This window comes from Sciurus vulgaris (assembly GCF_902686455.1).
Source record: "Sciurus vulgaris genome assembly, contig: HiC_scaffold_238_arrow_ctg1, whole genome shotgun sequence".
NCBI lineage: Eukaryota > Metazoa > Chordata > Mammalia > Rodentia > Sciuridae > Sciurus > Sciurus vulgaris.
In genome coordinates, this window is record NW_027632819.1 from 2,193,928 (window position 1) to 2,221,375 (window position 27,448).

At 31.4% G+C, this 27,448-nt stretch overlaps 1 pseudogene across 1 annotated transcript in view; it reads right to left on the minus strand.

Annotated features, from left to right (window-relative positions):
- The window catches only part of LOC306652473 (ankyrin repeat, SAM and basic leucine zipper domain-containing protein 1-like), an 80,289-nt pseudogene that overhangs the window by 22,466 nt on the left and 30,375 nt on the right, over positions 1 to 27,448 (minus strand). Inside the window, exons 9-11 of the transcript in view lie at positions 26,744 to 26,801; positions 25,601 to 25,710; positions 13,793 to 13,898 (exon numbers count right to left, since the gene is read on the minus strand). The product of the transcript in view is annotated as an ankyrin repeat, SAM and basic leucine zipper domain-containing protein 1-like (transcript). The remainder of the gene's footprint in view (positions 1 to 13,792; positions 13,899 to 25,600; positions 25,711 to 26,743; positions 26,802 to 27,448) is intronic.

A 27,448-nucleotide genomic window follows, 5' to 3' on the forward strand; every position in this document is an offset into this window, starting at 1 on the left:
TAAATTCTACATAGTTGTTTTATTGTATTGTTCAGGGAATGATGTCAAGGTAAAATGTCTGTATATATTCATCACAGTACAATTTTTTTTTTTCCCAAATACCTTTTACCAGTTCTTGGATGAATCTATAGACATCCAAAACACACAGACATAGAGAGCCAACTGGACTCTCACTGCTGGTAGGAATGTAAAATGGTAGTGCCACCTTTGTAAACAATTTGAAAATTCATCCAAAGTTTAAACATAAAGTTACTTTATGACCAAGAAGTTCTACTTCTAGATACATACTAAAGAAGTGAAAATGTATACCAACACAAAAATATGTAGCCAAAGGATGGAAACAATACAAATGTCCATCAGTGGATCAATACATAGCAAAATAGGGTACACCCATACAATGAAATATTGGTTGAACTGAAAGGGAAATAAAGTACTACCACATGATACAGTTTAGATCAACCTTGAAAATATAGCAGATAAAAAGAATTGATAACAGATTTATATATTAATAGGATTTTATCCATGTGAAAGAGCAGAATAGGCAAATCTATAGGTTCAGAAAATAAGTCAGTGGTTGCTATGGGCTACAGAGTTAAGGAGAGCATGACTGAGAGGTACAGGGTAGAAATTTTTTTTTTTGAGGTAATAAGAATGTTTTAAATTTGACTATGGTGATGACTGAACATAATGTGATGGCCTGACAGATCTGGGTCCATGAGATTGTTTTAGGCCAGACTAAAAGGGAAATGACTAAACAGACTCCATTTTGCTCTGAGACTCCATGTTATATAGGAAATAAGTTTCTCCCATGGGAACACCCCACCTCTGTACCCATCATCAGTTATTTAATGTATATGTTTAACAATACAAAATGACAATTCCTATGCATGTAAAAAAAATTGATCTCTTTTGATTCCTATTTCTCCTAAGCAATGTACCATGTGAACAGTGATTGTATGGATATTAGTAACCGTTCTTTAGTTTGTACCAAGGTAAGGGTCATTTTGACCCACTTCTCCCTCTGCTGATGATCTCATGATGCTAGTTTGTAATTTTGAATCATAGCAACAGACACTTATGATTTATGTGATTTTTGGTATAAGAAGCCCTACAACACTATGGTCAGGGATGTTCTTCCAATAGCCATTTTTTTGGGGCATTTTGAGACAGTCTGCCAGCTGGCTTAATAAAGACTCTCAAATTTGTACTTCTCAGTGGTGATTGGTCTGTTCTTAAGTTGTGTCCATAACAATATTTATGAATGCAAAAAACACCATTGAGTCCTACTCAAATGGGTGAATTGCATGACATGGGCAGAAAATCTCAGTGAAGCTGTTTAAAAACTACAGTGACTATTACTAAGAGAAGTACCACAGTATATTTAAGAAAACTGACATGAATGCCCAGATGACTGCTCTGTAATAGATTGTTTTTCCTTTTGTTTTGTTTTATACTGGTATTGAACCCAGCTGCACTTTACCACTGAGCTACATCACAGTCCTTTTTGGGGTCTTGTTAAATTGCTGGGACTGGCTCTGAACTTGTGATCCTCCTGCCTTATCCTCCTGAGTTGCTGGGATTATAGGTATGCACCACCATGCTCCACTGATCTGTAATAGATAAGATAAATTAACAAATTTGGGTTTTAATCCTTGCTTTAAGAAAATTATGTTGTCCTATAAAAATATTTCTTTATACTAGTATCCAAAGAAATTAGAGCTAGATGATCCACTGACCAAATAAATATGGCCTTGTAATTTTTTTTATAAAAAAGAGTAAAAAGGGATTTTTTTCAAAATTTAGATTGGAATTAACAAATTTGCTCCTATTCCTTATCACAACTACTTCTAGTCCTTTGAAATTGGTATCCTCCTTTTAATTTTACTGCCTCTTTACAAAACTTAAGCAGAACTTCCAGAAATTATGCACTTTTTAAGCTTAGGACAACACACTATGTCCTGGACCTCCTAGGGTATCTTACTGTCAATAACTACAAATTTTGCTGAGTCTGGTAAACAGAAACAAAAAGAAAAGGCTTTTTATCTACAAAGTAATTCTTCAGATTTGAAATTTGAGGCCTCCTGCTACCACTTTCCATCAATAATTCTTTCTGCTTCTTCCTCTCCCCCTACTTCCTCCCTTTCTCTCTGGATATCAAGTCACTTTAGGACACAGATTTGTAGCTAAGAAGCTTGTTTAGTGGGCAGGAAATCAAAGTGAAGGAGATGGATAGTCTTGAGGAAGTTTTGCACAGGCAACAGTGAAATCTGAAGTATTTTACTTGCCCTTCACCTGTCAGCTCTCATTGATGGAAAGAACTCTCCCTCTGAGTCTAATGGACAAATAACAGTGGATCCCTGGACCTTGGCCTCCCTTTTATATGCTCTATGCTATCACATTTTGTTAATTAATTTTCATCTAGAGATAAGTAATGAAATTTTGAACTTGTAAATTTTCCATTTACTCTGATATATTGGGTTCAAATTTAATTGAGTTACAACTATTTACTTCCTAATATGATTAATTTACTCCTTGAGGACCCTATCTATACTTACTGTCTTCATTTTCTTATTTTCCACCCATTCTTCAACCCACAGCACAGAATTTGCTATTGACCTGGTTTGTATGTTGCAAGATTCAGTAGCTATTTTGCAGTTTTTTTCTTATTGAACTTTTCAACAGCAATAGCATGATTCCTACCATCAATGACTGAACCAGTGATTAAATGAATTGATGAATGAATGCTATTTGGTGATGATACACTAGTGACTGACAGACTTAAAAGTTCTTAAAGTTCATTCTCAAATTTGCTGAGTTCAGAGGAAGTAATTTCTATGGGTAGCCGATTTGCATTCATTACCTTTATGTTGTTTAAAATTGCACTCTCAGAAAGTCATTGATCTTATGTGTGTCTACCCCCACACACCCATTTATCTACACTGACTGGAACCAAGAAGGCCTTCGTTGCTAAGGTGATAGTTTGAAAATAGATTCTGTTTTCATTTGGATCTGATTTATTTGCTGGATCTCCTAACTATCCACTTTTAGGATTTTCATACTGATTTTATTTGTTTATTTATTTATTTTTTGTTTTAGTATCTTAAGCCACTACAATTTATTTTACTGTCTGATGCATGACTTTTCAAACCATTTTATCTCCATCGTGGATACATGGCTAGTGTGTTAGCAATAGTTATCATTTGTGGTATTCACTAAATATCTCACATTATTTTCTTACAGACATATGGTTTGTTGCTCTTCTCATTTTGACTTTAGGCACAGTCATTTGACTTCCATTGGCTAATGAGATAAAGGGGAGTGGCAGATGTTCATTATTGGATCGATGCTTTAGGATTCAATTTTCCTTCCACTGCTGCAGTGTTTGCATAGAACTAATTACTATAATTGATATAACCAGAGAATGATCTCTATCCCTAAGAAGGGGAAATTTTATAACATGGAAAGGTTTTATGAGACACAGAGATGACTATGTGTTTTCATTCTTCCTCTTTCTGAATGGTAGCATTTATTTGGGTGTTCTTGTCCCTATTCTACCATTATGTGTATTGAGTATGTGGAATATAGACAGATTGTCCTGTAATTTTTAAGTCTTTGGAACAAAAGAAGCTGAACTGAGACCTAATTTAAATTTTGTTTGTTTGTTTGTTTTACAGTACTGGGGATCAAACCCAAGACCTCTACCATGCTAGGCAAGTGATCTACCAGTAAGCAACATACCTAGCTATCTAATTAGAAATTATATCACTCTCTGTACTTGTATAAATCATTATGCATGACCCAGAAACTGGACTCAACTTTGAAGTTAATTCAATAGCTACACATAAATTAGGAGGTGATCACTTCACTTGAGATGAAAATGAATCAACCCAGAAAGTGGTTTTGGAAATAAGATTGCCATTCAACTGTGGAACAGTGGTTATATGATAAGTAGAGCTTCCCTGATGACCTGGTTTAGAAACGTTCTGGAAGTAAGAATGAACTTTAGTTTGTGAAACCAATGAACATTTTGGTGTTGCTTTTTGCCATAACATAACCTAGCTTATCTTGACTACTATGACCAAAATAAATAATCCAGTCTCTCTTGGAATTAGCTTGGATTTGTGAATGAATTATTGTGAATGAATTACTTTCAGATATAGCCTATAAAACCTCACATGTATGATCTTCCTTTCTTTTTACCCAGTTACCAAATGAACACAGAGTGCTCTACGGTTCTCTCAAAGGTAGAATGATAAAACCAAAAGTTCCTGCTAATAAGGAACTTCTGTTTGGCCTTCAGTACATTTTTTTTTTTTAGGTTAAACCATGGAGATCTGGGATTGCTATGGATTTAATGTCTATGTTCCTGTAAATGTAATATATTGAAACCCTAACTACAATGTGATGAAATTTAAGATGAAGCATTTGAAAAGTAATGTGCATAAGATGAAATCAAGAAGATCAAGTTTTAATGATGGAATTACTCTCCTTTTAAGAGGGGACACCAGAGAGCACTCCTTTACATGCACATGCGCTCTTGCAAGTGCTCATGTGTTTGCTCATGTGCTCTCTCTCTTTGCCATATGATAGCACAGAGAAGGCAGCCATCTATAATCCAGGAAGAGACCCCCTCATGAGATATCACATCATCCAGGTACCTTGATCTTGAACTTCCAATATCAAGAAGAGTGTGAAAATAAATTTCTGTTGTTTAAACCACCTAGTCTATGATAATTTTTATGGCAGTACAAGTTAAGAGAGGGATTTGTCTCTTAAAGATTACTATTTCCCTAACAAATATATGTTGTGTAAGTTATTTTTCAAATAGCTCTTTGATTCTATTTTCTATTTCTAGCATTTCGTCTCTCTAATTCACCATGTACAATTATGGCAAATTAATCCCCATAAAGTGAATCTCTAATTGTGTTCATCATGAATATCTTCTTCATTTACCACATAAAATCCAATCCCATCTTTTCTTTCTTTCTTGGACTGTCCTCAATGTATATCTTCAGTCTTACCTCTTACTATAAGTTTATATAACTTATACTACAGATCATATACTTTGTATACCTCATATCCTTTTTACTACTAGTAAAACAAGAAGCACATGTGGGCCACGAAGCAATCAGCAGAGTAATGATTAAAGAATTGCATTGAGTTCCTCTTTCTCCCCACTCCTTCCCATCTCACACAAACACCTATTTCTCTAACTAGCTTTCTTCTGCAAACAACATAAATCACCAGGATATAATGAAATATGTAGTAAAGAGAAAGAGTTGCATTTCCTTCTCTTTTGAGCTGGCACTTTTTTATGGTAGTTAAGTGAGTACTCCATAAAGTACTTTTTGAAAAGAGACTTGAACAAAATATTACATCATCATCCCTACTCAGAATTTCTATATTAGTTGTGAAATGTTTACAAAGGTACTTTTTATATAAACCTATGCTGCTAAAGGTGTATTTTGATGTGATCAAACAAGGAGAATGTCTTTTCCTTTTATTTTCATTATTTTATATGATTATAAAATTTTTACAGTTGTGACTTCCAGAAAATATATATAATTGGCAGCTGAGAGAAAATGTTACAAAATACCTGAGCAATACATAATATTTACAAAACCGTGAAGCACAGATGGTCATTTTATTGAAAAATGGTCAGTCTGGTAAATGAATCTTTGATCCTATGTCAGCAATGTCAAGGCTAAAGTGCTCAGAATGAGCTTAGAAAGGAATCAAACTACTCTTGCTATCCATCAGTACCTCTCCTTGCTCCTTGGAGAGCTTCAGGGTCTTTCTAAAATGTTTCCTTCTTTAGTCCTTCATAGTTGAAATAGAAAAAGTCCTACAAAGACACAAATTACTGAAACAGATTTAAGAAGAACTCAAGCATTGAAAAGACATAGAAAGTAAAGACAATGATCAGTAACCATAAGCATCACAAAGAAAGCCCAAACCCAGATGTCTAACTAGCAAAATCTTCCAAATATATAAACAGGGACTAATTTCCATCCTTCTTACTTTCCCACAAAACTGGAAGGTACATGTCTCAATGTATTCTATGAAGTATTTCTCAGGTATCAACACTAGATAAAGATATCATAAAAACTACAGACCAATATTTTTATGAATATCAATGGAAAAATCGTGAACAAAATAATTATGCATTGCTTAATAACAGGGATAATTTTCAAGAGATGCGCTGTTGGGCAATTTTGTCACTATACAAAGATAGAGTATATTTACACAAACTATGACTCTCAAGGAATTACGAGGCAGTATAGTCTTATGGGAGCATTCTCATTCATGCAGTCAGTTATTGACTGGGATGCTGGTATGAGGTGCTTGACAGTACTAGCAAATCATATCCATAAGAATTATCTAGATGGATATCCAGAAATCATATCCAGAACTAATATCCAGATGGATTAAACACATGACAAGTGAAGGTTATTCCAGGAATCCAAGACCAGTAACACACCATATCAAGAGAAAACAGGACAAAATTACATGGTGTGAACAGATATAGAACAGCATATGGCAAAATTAAACACTCATTCCTGTTAAAAAGACTCAAAAGACTAGAAAGAGAGGGAACTTCCTCAATCTTATTAAACACATTTATGAAAAATCCACAGCTAGTATCATACTTGATGGTGAAAGACTGAATGCTTTCCCTGTAAGATCAGGTAAAAAATAAGAATGTCTGCTCTTGCTACTTCTATGTAGTATTGCACTGGAGGTTCTAGGCCAGGACAATTGGATAAGAAAATAGAATGAGAGCCATAAAGTTTAGAAAAGAAGAAGTAAAATTTTAAATCTACTTGTAGAGAATATGAGCTTGCATATGGAAAATTCTAAGACAACTGCTAAAACTCTATTTAAAAGAATAAACTCAGCAGGGTCACAGGAATCAATATAGCAACATATACAAACACAAGAATAGAATCCTAAATAGAATAAGTTACACTCCATGTATGTACAATATATCAAAATACACTCTACTGTCATGTATATCTAAAGAGAATCAAACACATATATATGACCAGTTTTATATAATTCACTATTTTTAATATTAAAATTTGTAAGTTCTTATAATGCATTCTTTAATCATATTTTATAACTTGCATTTGCTGTGTATCAAAAATGTTATGAGTTTGCTCATATCAATTCTCTTCTAATTGTATATTTAGTGTCCTAAGTAAAATACCTAGGGAGTTTATCCTTGCTAATAGATCTTAAATTATTTTACATTCCTCTTTAAAACATATTTTGTGTTTTCTTTTCAATAATATATATATTTTAGAGAATGATCAAACTATTCCATACACATGTATGACTATACCATAGTAAATTTCAAATTTATATACATCCATATTACAATAATTAAAAAAATAATAATAGGGGAAAGATAAGTAAAGATTATGGAAAGGAAGTGGAAGGGGTAGGAAAGGGGAAGTAACTTGGAGCAAATTATATTATGTGCTTATGTGATTGTGTAGAAATGAACCCCAATATTGCATCTATAATAAAATGATAAAAAAGAAAACTAAGACCTACATTTCAAAACTTGTTTTCAAATTTAGGTTGTTGTGCAGGTATTTTAAGCTTTATTTTTTTATATCCTACTTTATTTTTTGCTTTTATTTGTGCATTATAGTTGCACCTAATAGTTGGATTATTTTAACATGGTCATACATGCAGGAAATTTATTTATTCCACTTAAGTCCCTAGTGACCCCTTTTCTCCTCCCTCCTCTGTATTCCTCTTTTTCTATTCTACAGATTTACCTAGCTAATTTTGTTAACACACCCAGTTGTTAAAATTACCCTTTGTCTTAGAATTTTAGATATTGAATGTATTGCTCAATTCTTATGCAAATACCAAAGTAACTCCTAGCAAAACTGACATATAGGATATTTCTGGCCTTCTTGCTTTCTATCCTAGTTAATATCTACCTTAAACATATCTCTATTGTGACATCTACCTCCATGAATAAGATTGACATATTTTGACCCTATATAGATGGAGTATTCATATAGTATAAAACTTTCTTTGGTTTTCAAAATATATAATAAGATTCACCAGTTTTTATATGTAGACAGTTTGCTTTGTTTTATTACTATGCAATATTCCATTGCACATATGTTGTTATTAATCAGTCTATTGCTGAAGTATGTTTTGGTGATTAGAAATTTTGGGTTACAATATGCTTGCTATGAACACTCTTCTTCATGTTTTTTTGTGAGTGTGTGCAACTCATTTTTCTAGGGCATATATTTAAGAGTAGTACTGCTGGGTCATCAGGAAAATGTATAAAACTTAGTGGATACCACCAGTTTTCCAAGGTAGCTTTCAATAATTTACAGTTTAACTATCAATGTGTGAGTTTTATTCTATGACCATACTACCTTATCTCCTTGAGTTTTAATTTACTTTTCTCTGTGATTAATGCTGCCAACCACCCGTTGGGCTGAATTATGCCCATAAATTTGAGATTGTTGGCCTTTGTCTAACATCATTTGGCCACTCTTCAGTTTTCCCCAGTTCTCCTTGTCTTCCATCCTATGAATGTCAGTGCCCTCGAGTTCAGTTCTCACCCTACATCACTCCCTTGGTACCTAATTCACATATATTTTTGAAGTTATAAATTTCTAATTTTTATATTCTGCTCTCTCTCCTGAATTTCTAATATATCTACTATTTATTCAGATCTTGTCCATCTCCACCCTTGTAATTGCTCAGCTTTTGTCTCAGAAACGTCCTTATCTCAGTACATGGCAATTTTATCCTTCTGGTTATTTAAGCCAAAAAAGTTATCTTAGGCTATTTGTTTTTACTTGTAAGTAAATTCTATCAATTCTTTAAAAGCCTGTGTTGGACACAGCTGATTCCACTGTTTGCATTGCTAACGCACTGTAGTAGCCTCCTAGACAGTCCTACAGCTTCCACACTAACCTAGCCTGTTTTAAAGTAGCAGTCTGAGAGATGCTTTTAAAATATACATCAGATCTGTTCTCAAAATGTGCCAATGGTTTTTAAGTTCACTTAATTTAAAGCGAAGAGGCTCCTCTTGTTTCTGAGTTAGTAGTTGCTTTAGTCACTCACTGATTGTAGCCCTTTGGTGTTCCTTGCAATTTCTGGAGCATTTCAGCAAAGCAGTGATATTTTTGCCTGTTTGTGTTCCTGAATGCATTTATCCAGATGTCGGCATGGTTTGCTCTGTAATCTTTTTATTTGTCAATGTTCCTTTATCTCATTTTATTTATTTACTGACTTAGTTATACATTGTGTTGAGAATCAAACCCAATGTCTCACACGTCAGGCAAGCATTCCACCACTGAGCTACAACCCCAGCCCTTGCTCTATAATCTTTTGCTTCTCACAAAAGACCTGAAGTTTGTGAGGTCATTCTTCACTACTCTCTACCATACTACCTTCATCCTGCACTTTCCTATTTCACCTTGTATAATTCTTATAAAAAGTATTTATGGTATCTTATGCTTTGTAGTTTATTTCTATTGAAATGTAAGTTATACATTAAGGGCATGGATCACTGATTTCCTAAAATGAGAGGCCCATGGAAAGTGGTCAGTAAGTATTGAAAGAATGAATGAATGAATGCTGGAAAGAGCATGGGATTTGAATTTAAACAGTAAATTGAACAAACTCCCAGCTGGTATTTTTAGTGATATGATTTTCAACAATTTACTCCAACAGTGTCTCTAAGACTCAATTTCTGTAAAATAGAATTTATTCCTCATGACGTTACCCTATGATGTAAATAAAATGTTTATGAAGGGTTTATCACAGACATTCAGACATTGACCTGTCCATCTGTCCATTTCCCAAGAAAACCCCTGATAGTTTTTTACAGTATGTTCAGTTTACTTTTGAGCAGTACACATTCCACATTTCCTAAGTTACAGAGGGGCTGGGGATATAGCTTAGTTGGTAGAGTACTTGCCTCACAAGTCAAGGCCCTGAGTTCAATCCCCAGCACACACACACACACACAACAAATAAATAAACAAAATAATTAAAAAAGAACACATCATGAATTTTTTCAAGAATTCTTTCACTTTGCTTGATGTTTACTTCTCAAGCAATTTTAGATAACTGCATCTGCTTTAAGCATGCAAGATTTAAATTCCCTTTTGCCTGCTAAATTGAGACTGTTCTTTTATTCATTTCATTTTTTAAATCTGAATATCAATATTTTGATTATGATAAAATAAATCTTATTTTAGATGTGAAAAAATACATGTCAAATTCCACTTTCAGAATATCCCTCAGGATGTTATATTTATGTGTGATCATATTTCAGAAATAGTTTACATGGAAAATACTAATGTACTTTGTGCTTTTCACACTATTCTGATTTTCTGCTTTTTTACTTTACATTTGGAATATTTTTTCTATGTACTTAATCCACAATTAAAAACTTTTACATCCTACCTTTGTCCTTTGCATTTTCTGAAATGCTTTCAAAATCAATAATATCCTAAAAATATAACTTAAAAAATGAAGCAAGAAAGTCCTTATTTTGTATTAATATAAGTGGTAAATAAGGACTAAAGTAAAGCTATTGACTTACGAACTCTTTACAAAATCTCTAAGATTATCCATGACAATTGAACACACTTTAAAAGAATATTAGATAAAACTTATATTTTGATTTTAATTTACTTGTGTGTTCAAACTAAATGATTAGGTATAATTTACTACTTGATCAAAATTAACAGAATATAATAAATTATATTTATAACTCAAATCAACAAATCACTTTCTAAAGAAAAATTCTCTTCTTTATATTATCCTAATTCTATGGAGTGTATAGGCAAAGAATGAAGTGATATTGTACCACAGATGGCTATTTAAAGCAATATCAGGATAATTTGAATAAGATGTACATACATAATTTTCAAAAGGATCAGGGTTGTTTTCTCTAAAATGTTAGCTTGCAAATGAAAAGAATCAGCCCAAATCCACATATTGTAAAAGATTTTCTCTTCAAAATTCTACTCTTCCATGTAGATACTTCTTCCATTAATGGTATATGAGTTGGGTCATTTGCCCGTTCATTTTGCAGCTAATATTTAGAGTTAATATACAAAAAACTGAAAATAAGACATCATGTAAGATCTGAAAAATACATCCATATTTATTCACTTGATATAGAGGGAGGCAACTCAAGATTCTAATGGAGATTTAAAGTGAACACATCTTCAAATACAGTTTTCCACCATCATCCCATTAATGTAAATTATTAGTTTTACATTAAAAATAAATACATTATTTATTATGTACATTATCAAATTTAAATAGATTATCAAATTTTAAACTGGTATTTTTATGTCTTGAGATCAAGTTTCTTTAATTATAACTTAAATTTTGTATTTTACCTATAAGGAATAACAACTGATACTTATTTCTTTTCATATTAAATATCAACTAATGTCTTAAAAAAGAGTGAATCATTATTGTAACAAATCTACAATAGATGAAACTGAACAAAAACTGGAAGAAAAGATACTTATGATAGAAATGAAATATTTTATTTAAATATAATTGCAAAAACGTATGTCAACAAAAACTGAAGTGGTCCTTTAACAAATAATGTTTGAAAGAAGCCACATTCAGTGTGGGGGTGGGGAAATAGGGAGACAGGGATGGAGGCAGAGAGAAATGAGGGCAGAAAGAGAGTGAAAGGAAAGGAGAAATGCCTGCTCTATGGGTCAGCAAGAAGAGAATAAGCAGAAACCATAAGATCCTGGAAACAAAAAGAATCAGGTGGATTTATATAGTAATATTTATTAGAAACATCCTGTGTGGGAGTGGTGATATAAATACTTTCAAATCACCAGAAGTAATAACTTCTAAATACTACAATGTAAATATTATCTTAAAAGCCTGCAAAATTAATTTTAAACTTATAGCAGGAAAACAAACTGCAATGCCAATCTCATTAAGACTGTCATCTTGGTGTAACTTCTAAAAGGCTTCACTCAGTAAGATTTCTTTTTGACATTGATGCTCCATGTACTGAATCCTTAGACAGTTATTCCTTTTTTTAACCAATTACTTAGAATGACCCTTTCTGATAGGAGCTATCACTGTGCTGGTTTGAAAGAGAGTGATGTGGTGTTAAAGTCTAGCCTTGACCTCCCCCACCCTTTCTGTTACCTTCACAGATTTTTCTGTGATAACTCATGTTTCTTTTTTTCTTTAATTCTTCTTCAGTTATTATTGATAAACTTTGAAACATTATAAATTTAACAAGCATAATAATATATTCCAAACCTGGAAGCCATAACAATTCGTAAGTTGAATCCCATTCTGATAATTACTACTTGAAAACTAATCAAAAGAAAAAATTTCAAAAGTTTACTCAAAAATTAAGGTTTACCTTCACAAAGAACTGAACCTGTTATTATTATAAACTAATAAATGTGTTCTCAAGACTAGTCCTTATACGAAATCTATAAATTCTAAATACACAAGATGAAAAAGAAGGTCTATGTTGCTAAATAAAGATAAAAATTATCTTGCCAGGTGCAGTGGTGCACACCTATAATTCCAGCAGCTTGGAGGCTGAGGCAAGTGGATCGAGAGTTCAAAGCCAGCCTCAGCAATGGTGAGGCTCTAGCAACTCAGTGAGGCCCTGTCTCTAAATAAAATACAAAATAGGGCTGGGGAGGTTGTTTAGTGCTCCAGTACCCCTGAGTTCAATCTCCAGTACCAAAAAAAGAAAAAAAATGATAATTCTCTTTAGAAATACAAATTATCAAAATAAAACGTATGATACCTGATTGCATTATCTATGTTTTAAAGTCAATAAGTCTCCAAAGCAATGCTTCTTAATTTCTTTCATTTCAGAAAATTCTGGTTCTCTCCCCAATTTTATCTCAAGGACTCCACATGCTTTCCCCACTTATCCACCCCATCTTTGTAACATTGAACTGGAGAAACCAATTTAATAACCAACCTTGAGGAAAGTATGTCTTAGGGAATTCCCTACATTTAAAGCTGATGCTATTGGAGGGGTTGTGGCTCAGAGGCAGAGTGCTTACTTGGCACACATGAGGACCTGGTTTTGATCCTCAGCACCACATAAAAATAAATCAATAAAATAATGGTATTGTGTCCATCTACATCTGAGAAGATATTTTTAAAAAACTGATGCTTTGTAGGAAATTTCTATACAAAAATCCTTCCAAATTTTCCTTGGATCCCCCTGAAAAATATCGCATTAAGTGACAATAAATTCTTCTAGATAAATTAGAGATAAATGGAGCTATAATTTTTGAAGATCATAGAAAAACAAATTCATTTATAATTTTTTTTCAATAAGCATCTACACAACTGTAACTAAAAAATAAGTTTGTTTTTCAGGTCACGTATTTTCTCACTAAAACTTCCTTCACTAAAACAACTTTATATTGGTAATAGTTCTTAATAACACTCAACACACTGTTTTGTTTCAACTTTCATTTGGGTCTCCTGTCACTTTATATTTTAAACAATTAAATCCCCTTTAAGAACAAAAGGGAAGTTAATAACAGGGATCAGTTTAATTTTTGTCTTATTCATTTTCCTTTGCTTGTGAGTGATAACCCAGTATTTCTCAACTAATTAGTATGCAAAGGAAAAATATTAATTTACGTAATTTGATATTACATTGAACAACTGATATTTTACCATATCAGTACTTTTTACTGAATTATCATGAACTTATTTGTAGTGTTCTTCAGCATTCAGACTTTTTCTCTTAATAATTTTGTTAGAATACCTTATGAGAATTTACAGGTAATACAGTAATGGTGTTCTGTACAGCAGTTACTAAATGACCACACTGTTTGCTTAATTTCAGAAGAAAGTTGAGGGACTCATCACGACTAAAGAAAGGAAACAAATAAATAGAAATCAGAGATCATTACTTAAGATCAATTTACTTCCTTCTACTTCTCTAGATACAAAATAAGTTATAAAATTAATAGATCCTTTAAAATGTTTATAGATTAGGTAATATGTATTAGGAACTGAATTAGTTCTTGAATTATACCAATTAAAAAAGGGGAAATATAAGTTTTGAATCTTAAGAATCTCATATTCCAAGATGAATGTGGACACACAACTATAACAATGTTACCTAAAGGGATACATGAACAAGAATGATAAAAGTACCAATATTTGAATATCTACTATATGAAGAGACCACTAGATATTTTTACATATATTATTTCTTCCAATCTTCACCAACAACTAATGTTAATACTAGTTAATAAGTGAGATTTATAACTGAGTTATTAAAGGATTTTAAACAAGAAAGTATAAAAGTCAGGCTTTTGTAGAAGAAAGTTTATTAGGAGAGTGATGTGGCTTAGAGGAACACAAAAACAAAAGTAGAGAGAATCACTGGGAGACTAATAGAAAGAGGCATTGAAGAGATGGTGAAGCTTAAACTAAGGATCTGTCAGTCTCATTGGAAGGAGGAGGTTGAGTGGTAGTTTAAGAAACTTCTGGGATAAGTTGAAAAATCTAATGATAGATTGCATGAAAATAATAGGAAGAATTTGGAATGATTCTCAGTGATTTGCTTTCCATTAAAGTTGGTGCCAAGCAGAGAACTGAATTTGAGTATGGGTGGCGAGGAGAATAGGGGATGGAGAGAAAACACCATGGCATAATAATTAAGAGCAAAGACTGTTGCATCAAGACTCATGCTGAGTTTAGAATCAACTTCCACACTTACTAGTTTTATGATCCTGCACAAGTCTAACCTTGAGCCAAATGTTTCCATATCTCTACAATAGTGTCAAAAGGACTTTCAGAAGGACTGTTGGAGGCAATACAAAGAATTTTCTCTTCCAAACAGCTGGCATTCAAGTAGACTTAATTATGGTAATGACTGCAATTAGGATGAGAGGCAGGTGGTAACCACTATTAAGCAGTAGATAATGCAGGTCTTACAAGGATATTTACTCTGAGGTCTACAGACTCTTCAGTTTACATACAATTCAGAGGTTCAGTGAGTTCCATGGGAAAAAAAATTACATTTTTATTTTCACTAACCATTATCTGGAATTCAGCCTTTCTTGTGAACATATTAACAAATCAGAAATCTCAAGAGTAATTACAAATGTCTGTGATTTGGTCAACATTAGAAATCAAAATTATGGTAGCAAAGATCACAGAGAAAAAAGGCATGCTGTGAAGAGAGGGGAATTGATCAATGGAGAACAAAAAAGATATTAAAGGAAAAGTGGCTTCAGCAGTAGAAGAAAATAAGGAGTTAAAATTTGCTATGAATTACAATACAGGGGATGATTTCAAGATGAAAAGGTCAAGCACAATATGTAAGGTAACTACAATTTTTTGATAAAAGAAGACCTATTGACTATATTAGTTTCAGTCACACAAACTAATTTACAGTGAAAAGTACCAAGAAACACAATGCAATAATTAAGTAAACAAATGATGTGAACAGCTAATTCAGAGAAAAAGAAACAAAAATTAAAATAATAATAAATATGGGAATATAAAATGCTATATTCTAGCAAAATGTTAAGAATTAAGTAGATCATTAACATTAAGAGTTGACAACATCCTGAGCTAACTTTTCTGGAGAAGGTTTTAATAGTATCTACTAAAATAAAAATGTACACAAAATCTATTACTAAAGAACCAAATGACACTTTTAAATCAAAACAAAAATTCTTAGGTGTAGAATTATTTCATTATAGAGCATATAAAGTTTCTTTTCCACCATTTCTAGGAAGATAGGTTATCCAAAGTAAGCAAGGTCAGCCTTAAGTAAAATTAATAGGGAATTTTTCCTTAAGACCACTTACAAGAAAATATATAACATTTTCAATTAAGAAAAGTCTTATCTGTTAGCTTGAAAAAATTAGGTTTGAAATATTGTTTATAAAATATAAACTTTATGAACATAAAATATCTATATATACATCTATATATATATCCATATATATATATATATATATATATATATATATATGTCACTGACAAAGAAAAAGACCTTACAGTTACTTATGATAAGCAAATTGAAAATAAAAAAAATACTACTTAGGAAAAGAAAGTATTTATAAAACCATTTCAAAATACATGTAATTTTTTATTCCATTTCCTTTCTGATCTTTACTATAGAAAGGACAGAACTTAAAGAATATAAGACATTATTGCTACCCAAGCCATAGCACTAATTACTTGTATTTTTGTTTCCATGTGATATTTATATATACTTAAAATTTAGATATTAGTGCTCTTTCAATATGCAAATTTTGTTTATTACTAATTAAAAATAACTACTCAACAAATAATTCATTAACATGAAATATATTTCATGAACTCAAGGAAAATATCCATTCAGAGTTGCCACTGGAAATATCAAATGATATCAGTTGTGAAATTCTAGTAGATGATTTACAGATATACATGTGGAATATTAATTTATCAGCTCTTATTCTAAAAACAGGAAGGTACTCAGTAAGGAACTCAGATTAAATGAGCAAATATTATTAGCAAAATCACAGTTTTAATCAATATAAAAATATATACATTTCTTTTGACATTATTTTCTGAGACACTGAGTACAGACAGCCAAATTATACAAAACATATTCTTCAGAGTACCATTTTTATCATATACATCAAAACCACACATTATATAGCCTACAAAACTTTGTATGACAGCCCTAATAATTTTGAACCTATTTATTAAAAATAAGCAAATACAACACATGTATGGCTTAGTTAATCAAATTAGTTGTGTCTCTGTGTTTGTGTGTGTGTGTGTGTGTGTGTTTTAACTAAGTTAACTATAACCAGGTCCATCCTTGTCAGAGGATTATAGCTTAGGCCCCGGTAGCCTGAGGCCTGGTCATGTGACTTGCTTTGTCAAATAAAATATGATTGGAAGTCAGTGTGTCCTTTGAACACAAGCTTAAAAAGTCACCAACTGGCCTACTGGTTCTGCTGTTTGACTAGTGTATTTCTTTTTTTCCTTTGCCATAGAAAGACCTTATCAGAGACTGGGACTGCTCCTTTAAGCCTATTCACAACTAATAATGTGGAGAGTTACCACAGTTGTTCAATAATAACCAAGAAATAAACTTCAGTGTTAGAAGTGACAGAGATTTAAAAATTATTTGTTATAACACAATGTAGCAGACTAATATAATACTCCATATTTAAAATTTGAAGTCAAGCATTAAGATAAAACTTAAAATCTATAATAAAAGCATTATATTTAGGTACTATGTACTCATTGTAGAATATCTGAAAAAAATTCAAGCATCAACATTTTTACCACTGAAAGATAATAACTGGTATTAATAACTGAAACTAACTGAAAAATATTCTACAGTAGTGTTTTCTTATAATACACATTTAATTCCAGTATTTTTGTTAGTAATGTACACAAATCACATTATATTTCACATGTTATTTTGTATTGTACTTTTTATGCTTTTTCTGAGTATGTTTCCATGACACCAAGGTTCAAAATAATCTTGGTGAAAAAAATTATACTGACATAATATAATTCAACATTTTTTTGGACCTTACATGTTTAGTTTTAATATTTTTATTTGTTCTAATTAGTATACATGACAGTAGAATGCATTTTGACATATCATACATAAATGGAGTATAATTTCTCATTCTTCTGGTTGTATATGATGTAGAATTACACTGGATATGTAATCATGTATACAAATAGGGTCATAATGTCTGATTCATTCTATTATCCTTCCTAACCCTGTACTACCTCCCCACCCTTCACTCCTTAGAATGTTTATAAATAATAGAGGTAAATAATACATTACATGTAACATTTTGTATCTATGTAAATTTTTCTTTTTTGAGAAAGACCAGTTTCTCCATAAACATAACTGTGAGAAACTTGACACATTGAAGTAAATTTCAGGTAGCTCAGATCTAAGAGAAAAATATCTGGGCAGAAATTGATAAAAATTTCAGACATGATCAAAAATTCATTGTTTCTGTTCAAAATATCTCAAAGTTGCTGTGGAATGGCAACTTTTAAAAACTGACCTTTTTTTTTAATTCTACAAATCTACTAAAGTAGGAAAAAAGTGAATGAAGTAAGCATATATATTCTTAGAACAGAAATTATTGTAAAACTTTCTACACATACAAGAAAGCATCTTAAAATAAATCAATAGCTAAATTGTTGAAGTTACGTTACCAAGAGATTGTCATCAATCAATTCAACTTTTCATGCTGTTAGACTAAAGGACAAATATTTTGCTTTAAAAATTACTTTGGGGCTGGGGAAATAGCTCAGTTGTTATAGTGCTTGCCTCACATGCACAAGGACCTGGGTTCAATCCCCAGCACAAAAAAAAAAAAAAAAAAAGAAAAAAAAGAAATGTCTTTGAACAAATGGGAAGTACGTTTTCATAACAGCATGAAAACCAAGTCTTTGATTTAATAATAATGTCAAATTCCTGGAATATATGTCTGCTAGTTTATTTTTTTTAATTCAGTAGTTTTAATAAGTGACCCATTCAGAATTCTGCATATTCTTTAAGTCTATTAAATTCCACAAAGAAACTTCATACTGGCAATCCTGACAGTATACAAATAATATAAAAAAAATTTTATTTGCATGTCAATTTGTAGAGCTTGGCATACTCCTTCACAGAAACAATAATGAAAAAATGTAAACAAAATGAACAAATATATTCAAATTTATTGATTTTAAAATCTTCTCAAATGATATTCTTCACAATGTATTTAAGAAGGGGAAATGCCTATAAGGTAAACTTCATAATAAAGTTTTAAAGAAATCTGGATAATATATATTATTCCTTGGAAGACTTCTCTAAATTTTAAAATGGTATGGAAATCCATTTGTTTACAATCGTTACAATGTTAGCTTTAGAAAAGCTGCCCTTGTGATGATACTATTACATTTTCGAGTATTATATTTTACAGAATACTGTAATTCACTGGCTACGTATTCAATAAAATTTGTCTGTAAAGTTATATCCCCAGCAATGAAGAACAAGACTAATATATACAACAAGTTCTTTTGGTCATTCTGATGTGACCAGGTATGGAATCACTACTGTAAATCATGGTTACTAATTCCCCATGTGTTTTCAAAGACCATATGTAGAAACCACATATCCATTGACATTTCTGGAGCTTTAAACTTAAATATTCAAGCCTCATTTATAACATTATTTCTGGGGAGAAAAGAAAAATGGAATATGTTGAAATAAAAAATAGTACTTGGCAGTGGAAAAATGTTACTATTTTAAAGTATCAAATGAAATCCTTCATAATGCATTTAAAAGAAGAGGAAATATCATAATAAATAATTGTTTCTAATTTTTTAATTTGTTCTAATTACTTGTATACTACAGTAGAATGCATTTATACATTTTGATAGCTCCTACAAAAATGGAGTGTAATTTCTCATCTTTCTGATTATACATATTGTAGGATCACATCAGCCATGTAGTCACATATGTACATGAGATAATAATGTCTGTTTCAGTCTACTATCCTTCCTAACTCCATACCCCTTCCCCTCCCCCTCCCTTCAATACCCTCTACATAATATACAGAAACTCAATTCTTCCCTATCACCCCCCATATTTTGAATTAGCATCCACGTATTAGAGAAAACTTTTGGCCTTTGGTTTGTTTGAGTTTGGCTTATTTTGTTAGCATGATATTCTCTAACTCCATCCCTTTACCAGCAAATGCCAGAATTTCATTTTTCTTTAAAGCCAAGTAATATTTCATTGTATGTATGTATGTATGTGTATGTGTATATATACATATACATATATACCGCATTTTCATTATTTATGCATTTGTTGAAGGGTATCTCGTTTGGTTCCATACTTTCGCTATGGTGAACTGAGCTGCTATAAATATTGAGGTGACTATTTCACTGTAGTATGTTGATTTTCCAGTCCTCTGGGTATAAACTGAGAAGTGGGATAGCTGAGTCAAATGATGGTCCCATTCCAAGTTTTGAGGAATCTCTATACTGCTCTCCACAGTGGTAGCACAATTTTGCATTCTCAACTGCAATGTATGAATGTATCTTTTTCCTCATATCCTTGGCACTTATTGTTAATAAGTGCCATTCTAACTTAAGTGAAATAAATCTTAAAGCAGTTTTGATTTTCATTTATCTAACTGCTAGAGATTTTCAACATTCTTTCACCTATCTGTTGATTGACTATATCTTCTGTGAAGTATTTATTCAATTCCTTAGCCCATTTATTGATTGGGTTATTTGGTTTTTTGGTGTTAAGTTTTTAAACATTCTTGGTATATCCTAGAGATTAATGCTTTATCTAAGGTGCATGTAGTAGATTTTCTTCCAATCTGTAGGCTCTCTCCTCACATTTATTGATTGTTTCTTTTGCTGAGAAGAATCACTTTAGTTTGAGTCCATCCCACATATTGATTCTTGATTTAGTTTCTTGTACTTTAGGAGTCTTGTTAAGGAAGTCAGATCCAGGCTGTCATGGTGAAGATTTGCATCTGATTTTTTCTTCCAGTAGTTACAGGGTCTCTTTTCTAGATCCTAAGACTGTGATCCACATTGAGTTTAGTTCCATGCATGGTGTGAGATAAGGGTGTGAGATAATTTCATTTTGTTTCATGTGACTTTCCAATTTTCCAGCACCGTTTGTTAATAGGCTATATTTTCTCCAGTGAGTGTTGTTTGTACCTTTGTCTATTATGAGATAGCTGTATTTATGTGGGTTTTTGTCTCTTCTATTCTATACCATTTACATTTCTGTTTTGATGCCAATACCATGCTGATTTTATTACTACACCTCTGTTGTGTACTTTGAGGTCTGGTATTGTGATGCTGCCTGCTTTGCTTTTCTTGCTAAGGATTGCTTTGGTTATTCTGGGTCTTTTTTCTTTCAAATGAATATCATGATTGCTTTTTCTAGTGTTATGAAGACTGTCATGGGAATTTTAATAGAAATTATATTAAAATTTATAACATTTTTGGTACATGGCCATTTTGACAATATTAATTCTGACTGTCCAGGAGCATGGGAGATCTTTCAATCTTCAAAGGTCTTCTTCAATTTTTTTCTTTAGTGTTATGTAGTTTTTATTGTAGAGGTCTTCCACCTCTTCTTAGATTGATTTGCAAGTATTTTTTTTTTTTGAGGTGATTGTGAATATTAGAAACAATACTACACTGGTACTGAAGGTAAGAGTAGAGGATTCTGAGAAGGCAGAAAAATGAGATTCTTTATAGGGAAATCGTAGGAATTTATATAGGTTTGTGGTAAGGACAGGATGTTCTGGGGATTGAACTGGGGACTTTCTACAAGGTAGGCAAGCACTCTACATTGGAGCTATATAGTATATCCACAGTTTTTAAAATTTTAGTTTAGGTCATAGTATCACAAAGTTACCTATACTGGCACCCAACCTGTAATCCCCCTGTCTCGTTTTCCCAGTAGGTGAGATTTACATACATGTATAATTATGCCAAGATACTTCCAGGTACTTTTATGGGCTCTAGAGTTAAATATCTGTATTTGTCCTCTGCACAGAAATTATTCCTAAATTTGGTGTAATAATGGTTATTATTTTGTTTTGTACTGAAGATTGAATCCAGGGTAACTCTAATTCTGAGCTACATCCCAAGCCATTTCTATTTTGAGACAGGGTCTCTCTAACTTGCTTAGTGCCTCACCAAATTTAGGAGGTTAGCCTCAAATTTGTGTTCTTCCTGCATTTGCGTTGGGTTCACCAGGAAAATAATGCTCACTTTTTGAATCAAATGAAACCAAAGTGGAGAAGGGGATGAAAATTTTCTAAATTATTAAAAGAACAAACAGGAAACAATGAGTTAAGAGAAGCATACATAAGAAAAAGACTCTGTTACCATGTACAATGAGAAGCAGAAGATGAGGGAAAACATAGTTGGTAAGAAAACTCCAAATAGTGAAGAAAGATATGATAATAAAGAAAATCTCATTGTTTAATTATCAGGTAGTATTGCTAAGTAGGAGAAGCTCACAATTACTTTGTAGAAGAAAAACAATTTTTATTGGTAATTCAGGATTCCAAAATCAAGGTGTTTTACTATAGGTAATGTTTACATACAAAATGTTTTTTACAAAAATTACTAAATATACAATCATAATCTAAAGCAAAAGAAGTCTTAGGGGTTTTATTTTTTTAATTTTTCTACTTAGTTTTAAATAACAGTAGAATGCATTTATGTATTTTGATAAATCATACATAAATATTATTTCTAATTCATCTGATTATATTTTAGGATCATGTACAAACATATGTGATGGATTGTCTATTCTATGCTAAATCCTTCTATAAGCAAAAACCCTCCAGATGTATTATATACAGTGAAAGTATTACCTTTTTTATTCTTGACATCATATTTCTATTAATATGGTCTAACAGTGGCTAGGCATGTGACACTGTGCAGATAAAATTATCAATCCACATAAACTTTTGTGATTCTTCAGGTGCATTTAGTTATATCTAATGCATCCTGTAGTAATACAATTGATTTTGAAATTTTTATTTCTTCTTACTAAATATGATCCTATTGTTTGGAGGGATTTGATTCAACCTGCCAACAGACCATAGAAGAATCTGTGAAACAATGTCAATTGACAAAGAAAAAGCATTGATAAAATTCAACATATATTCAAAATAAAAAAATTTCAGAACAATATGAACAGAGTGAATATTCTTATAATAGTATCTACTAAAATCCATACATAGCTAAAATCATGGTTGGTAGTAAAAAAAGTAAATAAAAGGAGTGATTTTCCCCTTAAGAATGAGAAGAAGACAAGAATGCCCATTATTCACCTCTTATTCAACAAAATACTGAAAGTCCTGTCCGCTGTAATAAAGCAAGAAAAATAAAAAGCAGAAAGATTGGAAAGAAAGAAATTATCAGATTTCTCTGCAGACCACACTATTTCTACAAAGAATCTCAAATAACCTAGAAAAAGAAACCTTCTAGATCTGGTAAATGAGTTCAGCAATGTTGAGATATTCACAATCAGAAGATATAAATAAACTGCATGTGGAAACAAATAAAAGAGTCAATACCACTAACAATGTTCTAAAGATAATGAAGATAAATTCTGTATATAGTTAGATTTATGCAATAAAAATTACAAAATGCTGATTAAAGGAAAATCTTGAACTTGTATGCTCATGGATTTACTAGACTTAACATAGTTAAGATGTCAATTTTGCATAGGATTAGTGCTATTACTATAAACATCTCAGAAATTATTTTGTAGACATAGAGTAGCTTAATTTAAAGCATATATGAAAAGAAAAATGTTCCAGTATAGCCAAGACAATTTTTGGGAAGAATAAAATGATAGGAATAATTTTTCCTGATGCTAAGTCTGTCCATATACAGTTAGAATAATCATGACAGTATGGTAAAAATTTAACATCACTAATTGGAAAATCTGAAATCTGAATCAAATTTCTGAGCACTTTGGATTTTTCGATTAGGGATGCTCAACAAGTAGCATCTATGGAAATATTACCAAATCCAAAAACACTTCCAAAAATCTGTAATATTTCTGATCCCAAGCATTTCAGATAAGGGTAGATAGTCAATGCATAGTTACAGAGGGGCAGACACCTGAAGAAACTGGAATAGAGAACCCAGAAGATGCTGCACAAATATGCCCAATTAAGTTTTATCAAATAATGAAAACCAATTCTGCAGAAGGAATAACCTTTTTAACAAACAGTGCTGGAGCTATTGAACATCCATAGTGCCAAAATGAACTTCAGCCTATACCATACATTCACAAAAATGAACTGAAAATGTACCATGGACTTAAAAATCATTAAGAATCTATTATTTTAAACTTGACACTAGAAGTAGGATCTATAAGAAGGAAATGGTAGCCCTGAAGATTAAAATTTTGCTCTATATAAGATCCCATTAAGATGAAAATAAAAATTACAGACTAAAAAATATTAGCACAAATCCAACAGAAGACCTGAATTTAGACAACTTCCCAATATCAATGTTAAAAAACAATGCATACAAATTAAAATAGGTATGAGACAGAGACATTTCACCAGAAATAATATACAAATAGCAAATAAGCCATGAAAAAATATTCAACACATTTATCCTTTAGGTAAATGCAAATAAAATCACAATGATCCATCACTATGCACCTGTAGAAATGACCAAAAATAATTAGTGCTTACAACAAATACTGATGAGTATGCAGAAAAACTGGATCGCTAATATAAGTTGGGTGAACATAAGACAATACTGACATTTTGGAAAAAAGGGGAATAGTTAATAAAAACAAAACAACTAAAGTGTAGCTCCCATGCAACTTTTAAAATGCTCTCCTGAACATTTTACCAAGAGAAATTAAAACTTACTATAGACAAGAATCTTATTCACAGCAGTTTAATTTGGAATAATCAGATTTTAAAATCTACTTAAATGTCCCTCAATGGGTAAATGATTAAAATGTGGTTAAAACATACCATGGAATACTACTCATCCACAAAAAGGAATAAAGTATTGAACTGATATACACAACAACTTTGAGTGAACTTAACAATGATCACAAAAAGTCAATTTCTAAAAGACATTTACTGCATGATTCTATTTATATAACATTCATGAAATAATATTATAAAGATGAAGAACAAATTATAATTTGCAAGGTGTTAAAATGGGGAGAGGGATGAGTATAGCTGTAATGTGGTTGGATGAGGAAGCCAGTAGTACAGGAATATTGCAAGTGTTGACAGTGGTTACAAGAAACTATACATGACATAATTACATACTTAAATATACTCACACAAATAAATGCATGCATAACTGGTAAAATACAAATAAGCTCTGCAGTTTGTCAGGTTTGGATATTTTACTACAGTTATGTAAGATATGAACACTGGATCAAACTTCATGAAGAAAGCATGGGACCTCCCTCTTTATCTCCGAAATATGTGAATCTACAATTATTTTAAAATAAAAAGTTAAAAACATTCACTTCTCTATAATTTATTAATAAAATCAAATAGACTTTGGATTATTAGTAATCAGTTCTTAAAAACTTTATATTATTGGAAATGAAATTTATATCTTGATAACATAATATTTCACAGAATAAAGGCTAAAAATATATCCAAGATCATATGACAGATGCTTTCTTATTAAGAGAAAATATTACTAGTCTAATTTTTTTCTGTTTGCCATCTAAAATAATTTAAAGAATGTAAGAACTATACAAGAAAATCATGGTATCTCTTATACAGTCTGATTTAACAAGATGCAATAAAAAATAAAGCATTTATGTTTCCACATGAGGTAAGATGGTGTGCTGGTTTGCTTCTTAGTAAAATAACTATAAAAATTGATTTTACAAAGAGTATCAGATTTCTGAACAGGGAATATTTCAAAATCTCTTTCCTTGAGAAAATAATGTTATAAAATCAAATGACAGACATTATCAATATTGAACTTAACATGAATAATTGATTCGACATAACAGTAATATAAATTGATAAGTTAACTTTACATGATTTCCAAATTTGCCACTTCAGATAACTCTCCAAAATTTATCTCTTCTACCTCCAGTTGCTTAACAGCAGTCAGAATTTTCTGCTGATCTTTATTGGTAATCCCAAACTAAATAGAAATAATTTTTAGGTGTAGTTAAGATAATTATACTAGGATAACTTAATCTTCAAAATCACTAAAGGGATTTTCTGCTGAAATCTGCATCTTGAAAAACAGACATAATAGAAATAATATACTAAAATATATAGTTTGCCTATAAATGTGACTGATGAAGCTATTTACACTATTAAAATATTTTGCAATATATAATAGTTGTGATAGACTCTCAAACCTAATTACTAGATTTTAATGCATAATAGTCAAAACAACAGAGTACAAGTTGATATAGTATGCTTATTTTGATTTCTGTGATAATCAAAATTAGTGATTCTAATAATAATTCAGGTTTCAATCAACATTAGTGATTATAATAATTTCAAGTTTCTAATGTGCAGGTAACAAAGTTCATTGCTTTTTTACTCAGTCTATCAAAATATCTCTAATATTTCTCAAAGTACTTTTTAATTGCTAATAATATTAGATGTCAAATTCATGACTTTTTATTTGTTCTTTTTAGATATACATGACAGTAGACTATATTTTGACATATTGTACATACATGGAGAATAACTTATCTTAATTAGGATCCCATTCTTGTGGTTGTACATGATTTGGATTCCACTGGTTGTGTATTCACATGTGAACAAAATAATATCTTGATAGTTTTGGGAAAATAAGAATAGTAGTACTATTTGTAAGACACATACCTATATTCACATACATTTAAAAAAGCACCTCTTATTTCTAAGAAGTCTGTTTTGCAAATCTATTTCACATTTGGAAATGAAGTACTGGTTTTAACTCAAATATTATGACCAACTAAATGAATAATACCAACACTTTATTATGTTTTTAAATGCTTTTAAAGTCACTTAATACTATAATCAGAATTTTAGATAAATTTTTTATAATCATATTTAATCAAGAACCTAATAAAATATCAATCATTTCATAACCCTAGGAATACTGAAATAGCAAATAAAAGACAGCCCAATGTAAAGAAAACAATAGTATAGCTAGAGGTTTAGAAAATGATACTAACCTTTGCAAATTCATCTTTTTTTCATGGTCAAAAGGTGTCTTGAACTTATATCCCTTTCCTGTGGAAAATGTAAAAAAATCCCTATTGCATTTCAATATAAATAATACAAAGGGAAGTAGTAAAATGTACATCAAACAGTGAACTGCTGCACTCTTAAACAACTTCCAACTTTCCAGAGGGTATAGAGATGTAGATAGAGAACTACACTACTGGACCAATAATATATACTCACCTCAAAAATATAAATATAACTAGTTTTCCAGATTCAAATAACATGATTACTTTCAAATTACTTTACAATTTTGCTTACATGACATGAAAACATTTCTATAAAATTGGATAGAAATTATATTTATACTGAAGATTTCTCCAAATAGAAAATAGTTTCAAAATTTTGAAATAGTTTCAATATTGTACAATAAAACCCAACTCTAGTTGGGCATGGTGGCATATGCCTCTAATCCCAGTGACTCAGGAGACTGAGTCAGGAAGAGTTCGAAGCCAACCTCAGCAAAAGTGATGTGCTAAGCAACTCAATGAGACCCTGACTCTAAATAAAATACAAAATAGTTTTGGATGTGGCTCAGTGGTTGAGTGTCCCTGAGTTCAATTCCTGGTGCCCCCACAAAAAATCCAACTCTAAAACACCTGAACCAAATGTTCATAATCCTAAGGGGGATCTGTTTTAAGTTCTAATTTATTGTA